The sequence below is a fragment of the Meleagris gallopavo genome, chromosome 29, assembly GCF_000146605.3.
Source record: "Meleagris gallopavo isolate NT-WF06-2002-E0010 breed Aviagen turkey brand Nicholas breeding stock chromosome 29, Turkey_5.1, whole genome shotgun sequence".
NCBI classification, from domain to species: Eukaryota; Metazoa; Chordata; class Aves; order Galliformes; family Phasianidae; genus Meleagris; species Meleagris gallopavo.
In genome coordinates this window covers 1,199,449-1,205,452 of record NC_015039.2, presented here as the reverse complement: position 1 = coordinate 1,205,452, position 6,004 = coordinate 1,199,449, and the positions used below count along the sequence as shown (strand labels likewise).

Here is a 6,004-nt window from a genome sequence, read left to right as displayed (position 1 = left end):
TGGTGTTTTATGGCATGCCCACCCTTACAATTAGTCGAAATTTCTGGCTTCGTTATGAGCATTGAAAACAAGACGAGACAAAACAAGGCAGAAAAACAAGGCAGAAAACCCCAAACCAAGGACAAACGCCTTCAGATTTCTCCTGACAAATCCTCCATCTGGATGAGGGAACAAAAAGTGAAACCACTTCCAGATGCAGAACATGAACCGCCTGCCTCTGTGCCCCAGGACTCAGCATTCCCACAGCATTCCCTTCATGGACAAAGATCTTTGGGGATGGTTGGATGGAAGAGCTTAGAGCTCCTTTCCAACCTTGGTGGTTCTACGATTCCATGATGTGTTTTGAACCTCCAGCCACAGAGCGTCAACGAGAGACCCCAAAATCCCTGGAAAACCCAGAGGCAAATATTTCAGTTTCTGAAAGTTTGGGTTCAGGTGTGAGATACCAAATCACATAAGGAGCAAGAGAACTTGGTGCAGAATCTGAGGCTGTGGCATGGAGCAGCAGGACAGAATTACAGCTGCAAGGATGCTGGCTTCCAAGCAACCTCAATTATCTGTTAATGGCCGAGCATTACATGGTCAAATGTGCTCCAAATTAGTCCAATTCCCTTTCCTATAATAGAAGCCAAGCTCATCTGATGCAGGACATTTTACTGCGAGCAGGGTAAATACTTCAAAATGCAAAGAAAATTGTAACGAGCATCATTTACCCCAAATGGTCAGGAATGGAAGGGACAGCGTTGGTGCCAAATAATAGAGCGGCCAGCGGTTCCAGATAGCTGTGTTAAATCGCTCCTACAGAAGCCTATCAGCAACAGGCAGACTTGAAAGAGAATCCACTTGCAAACAAACACTTCAGAGGGAATACAGAATGAAAGCGGAGCCCCGTGGGAGCAGTTGGGTGAAGCTGTTAGAACATTCATTAGTCAGACATTCAAATATTTTGGTACAGAATCACGCTGTTTCCCTTCTGAAGGGCGCGTGCTTCCCAATGGCTGACTCAGCCTACCTGATGTTAATAGGTGATGGCAGGGAAATAAACGAGCGGTCCCACAGGGCACGATGGTGCTGCTTCAGTGACGGACAATTAATAAGCATGCAATGCTATTTTTTCAAATGTTGACCATGCACGCTCCTCTGCTGTAGGGCTGCTCGCATCATTTAACCCTCCGTCCCACGCAGGTCCATGCTGATGCCATTGGGATGGGGAACAGGCAGTGAAATGCACCCACCCGGGGCTATGGGAGACCTTTGGGTTTGAAAAGCTGCTCCCTCCCCAGTGCCACTCTTAAATTCAGAGGGATGACAGAGGCTTTCCCATAATCATCCCTTCGTGGAGAGACAAAGAAGCTTTAGCTGAAGTGACAGTGGAGTCTGGTGTCAGCTCTTCTCTTTTAGAACCTCAGGTTGGGTTGGAGGTGGAAATGAAAAATACCAAATCCAGAGGACAAGCGCTCAGCCCCGTGTGAATCAGAAGAGTGCATTAACTCCTGGTCTTGAGTTAGCTCTGAGCATTATTAGCACAAAATTGTGATTAAATCCATCCAAAGCTCTTGGTGTGGCTTTAATCATGCTTTAAAAAAATAAATGAAGAATTGGAAATCACAAAACTAAGCGGCAGCCTTAGGATTTCTTAATGCTATCAATGGCGTTGAAATAAACAGATAGGATTGGTGCATTAACAGCCTCTTAAAAAATGCAGTGTAGCATAGATAAATGGAGGAGAGCTTAATGGCAACCCACAGTCATGTCTAATTAGAAATCGTCCTGATTATGACAATAAAGCGGAGCTTTACTGCATCTTCAGCATCCAAATTTGGCAGACGAGGTGGCCGAGTGGTTAAGGCGATGGACTGCTAATCCATTGTGCTCTGCACGCGTGGGTTCGAATCCCATCCTCGTCGGTGGCAAAACTCCCCTGATGGGAGCACAGAGCAGTGTTCTGCCCAGTGGTGCTCAGTGCCTCAACTGGAGGTGATGGGCACAAACTGGAGCAGGGGAGGTTTTGTACAGCAACATCAGCAGAACGGCTCTCTGTTCTCCAGAAGTTGTTGGGCACCTCTACCTTGGGTACCTCCAAAATCTGCCACGATTGTTGGGACCAGATGGGGTTACCCATCCGCTCCAGCTCTGTGCTTCTGTTATGCTGTTTTTAAGCATTTCCATGCTTTCATTTTCTTAACAAGCATTCTCTTTGCTGTTTCTAGCTTTGTTAAGTGATGTGTCTAGAGAAATCAGTGTTAAAATGGGAAAGCCTTACTGATCCTTACTGATCTGTGGGGGGGGGGGGGGGGAAGGGAGGGAAGGAAAGGAAAGTCAGCTTTGGAGCTTAAAACGCATTTACAAAACTCTTGTTTAATTGTTCTCATCAAATATGCAGCATCTCATGTATTGGCAAGAGGGACTCGGTTATGAGAGAAACACATTAAACATCAAAAAGTGGGAGGAAAAAAAAATCAGGAGACACAGCTTCTGGAAATTAGGGCAATTTACATGATATCAAGTGTCAAGATGTTTAATTGGAGCTGCCTACAAAGAGTAAAAGGAAAAAAAAACCACGGCACACAAACATATTCAGCGGGCTCCAATGCTTTCAGAGTCTGGCGCAGTACGACTCTGATTCACCATCCACGTGGTGTGTTAGCACTCCTCCTGCTGATTTGGTTCAATGAGATTTTAAGTTGCGTTTATGAGTGACTGATGAACTTCTACGAGCTGCTTTGGAACCCAAGATGAAGGTTGGTGTCTTCCTGGTTAAAAGTCACCCTTCAATAAAGCTTTTGTTCCCATCTAGTTTTATGTTCCATGCTGGATTTCAGGTGGCCAACCACACTGCTAAATACCAAACCCTTCTGCAATCACATGGCTCTCCTAAGCTGACAGCAAGATCTACCTTTGAGTATCTTCTCATTATTTCTTTAAGGAATTAATGAGCTTATTGGAGCTTATTTGCTTGTTGGCAGTTCCTCGCAGTCACCTGCTCAGATGGGGAAGTCACTGTGCTCACAGTGATTAATTTGGGTTCCGTTTGTGACTGTAGAACAGCCTTGGGTTGACCTCTACGTCACACCCCCATTGCAAAGCATTTTATCCGTTTTCCATTCCAAAGATATTTTGCTTTGTTTCGACTCTGACGGTGTCACGAGCATCCAACCAAAGCAAACGTCGCTCTTGGAAAAGTTGTGGAGCCCATGGTTGTTGGCTGAGAGGAGATGGGCCATACAGCCCTGATGACCTCTTGTTCCTCAGCCAACGGGAAGGACTTGTGTTCCCCTCAGAGGCAGAAATAAAGTGGTAACAAAGGGCTCTCGGGCAAATCATTGATTAACCTTGGCGTGGTAATGTTCCCCAGAGAAGTGGAATTGCTGTCCCCAGCCGCTTCGCTGCCCTTCAAAGTCCTGTTCCAATGTCACTCTCAATGTCACTGAGCAGGAAAATGAGAACACACGTTTTCAGTCCCAGCTGATGGGTGGCCGTTGTGTTGCAGATCACTTTGCCAAGGGAAACAGTGAGAAATGGAATCATTACACTGCTGCTGGGGAAACTTTTCTCCGAATCCTTGTGTTTCAGTTACAGGAAAACACATCCTATAAACAGGATTTCAAGAGTTGCAATGCCTGGGAACAGCACTAAATGCCAAATGAGCTATTTCAGCCCCGAGGAAGGCTCCAGACCTCCGTGTTTACAACACAGCCCATATTCTCATGGCAAACCTCGCGCAGTCGGAGCAGCTTTGAGTTCCTTGTTGGATTGGCTTCCACTTCCCTGGGGTTGTGCCAGCGGAGGGCTCTCCCAGTTCTGTCGGCTGGGGCTGCAGTGACACCTAGGAACCGCTCCGTTCATTACAGCTGAGGTTTTCTAATTTCTTCTTCTTGGGCCGCTCTCTGCCTGCCATACTGGTGCTACTGAGAACCCCAAACCCACAGCATGGTTTGCCCTCTGCATGGCTGCTTTACTCCTCCTGTCAGATCCGATGCTGCACAGCTGACAATGGCATCCAAAGCAAAAAGAAAGCACCTTTTCAGCCACCTGGGGGAAAACGATGCTGAGCACTGGGCTGACTTGCACAGCATTCACACTGACATGCAAGGAGAGGCCGGGCTTCCTGCCTCTCCACTTCCCCACAGCAATTCAAGCCTGAAGACAGCATCAAAAAGCGCATTTGCATTGAACGTTGGGGAAACTTTCTCTTCGGATGGATGGCAAAACAGAGCCCAGAGAGCACTGCAGAAGAGCGGGCCATCAGTGCAGCTCATTGGCAATCATGCACAGATTGGCCTCTGCTTCCAAGTTTAAAAGAAAGCGAACTCATCTCACCTTGCTATGCTCAGTTAATTCTTTTCTTACCGATGAAAAAACACACCCTAAAACACCCTTCTTCTTTCTCTTGAACATGCTGAGAAGCCCCATGACTTTGGAGTTCCACCAAAGCTTTGCATCACGTACCCCTGTCTGTGCTTTTCGTACCCTGTATACTCTGTCCTCCTTTAATTAAAGCCAAAACACGAGTGTCAGTGCCACTCAGTCCTCTTTGTCACCCAACTGATGACTTTAAAAGCCCAAACGTTGACTGCAAATTGCACCAGAAGACCGTAGGTGGAGGTAACTGGCAGCGATGTCAACGTGGCATTTCTGTTGATGATTTGCTGCTGTGCCTTGTTGGGAGCAGCAGGCTGGAAGTGCTGTTTTTAGCTGCCCTCCTTTAATCTTCATAATCCCAACCCATGGAGATGCCTGTGGTTCCTTTGCTGTGCCTTTGGAGTTGCAGATAGCTCTGACATGCTGTGCTCCCAAGGTTTCTTCCGATCAGAGCTTATACAGCGATGTGATCCTCGCAGCCAAAAGGTCCCAAATTTTATTCTCTGTTATTTTACATGACCACCACTGAAGCATCGCCATCAGCTCGAGTGGGACGAACCTCACTGAAAGCTCTTCTATTTAGCAGTCCTTTTTTTTTTAACAGATAGCACTACCTGAACAGAGGGTCCTCCCTTTATTCCAAGGAGGAGAATGAATGCAGGCAGCTCCTCCACTCAACTCCTGCCTTGAATTACTGCAAAGCTGACATGCAAAAAAACTGCGCTGACTCCACCAAGAGCATCTGGCAAATACTGCTGGTCCTTAGACTGCACAGCAAAGGGCCTGGGTGAGCAGAGCTCTGCACAGTTCGGATTCATCGCTACAGAAGTGCTGGAGGAATTCTTTCAAGCCAGAGCTATATGTGAACCCCTTGAATTCTTGCCTGGTTAACACATTTCCTAACTTCTCGATTCATAAAACACATTACTTCCTAAGTTACATTTCTTTTTACAGCGTGTGATGAGAGGGTGTAATTTTGCAAGTTTTAAGGCACTGAATACCCCCTGTGCTGCACTAACCCTGCGCTGGTATTGCTCAGCACTGGAAAGCTGATCTGCACGCGTGGCTGAGCTCATCCAGCTCCAAATTGGGCCTCATAAACTGCACATAACTGCAGCAAACAGGGGGCAGGCACCGAACACGAGCTGTGCATATTGTAGGCATGGCAGCATTTGCCATTGCCCCTGAACAGAGAATCATAGAATGGGTTGAAAAGGACCACAATGATCATCTGGTTCCAACCCCCTGCTGTGTGCAGGGTCACCAAGCAGCAGCCCAGGCTGCCCAGAGCCACATCCAGCCTGGCCTTGAATGCCTGCAGAGATGACTGAGCAGACCCTGCACTCCCATAGCATCGCATTCCTCCTCCACCCAGCAAAAATTGATAACTTCTGAGTCAGACTCACGGCCGTATTCAGGAAGTGAGGAAACAAAGCTTTTGTGGTCACTGTTTTGGCACAAGCTGGTTGAAATGCAAAGCACTGCCAGGTGCTGTTGGCTCCTGCAGGGCTCGCAACCCATGCAGATGCAGACCCCAACTTCCCCACATTGCAGCCACGGAGCTCTTTCCTTCTGCTGATCTGTCCACCCTGAATTTTGAGCCTTCTTTGCAAATGCCAAATCTGGGGTTTCCCCCAGATGA

The 6,004-nt window shown here is 47.4% G+C and overlaps 1 non-coding gene across 1 annotated transcript; it reads left to right on the top strand.

The window, feature by feature from the left end:
• The first annotated feature begins 1,825 nt into the window (after positions 1-1,825).
• Positions 1,826-1,907, top strand: TRNAS-GCU. Its single transcript has one exon. It is a non-coding gene; the product is annotated as a tRNA-Ser (tRNA).
• The last annotated feature ends 4,097 nt before the right edge of the window (positions 1,908-6,004 follow it).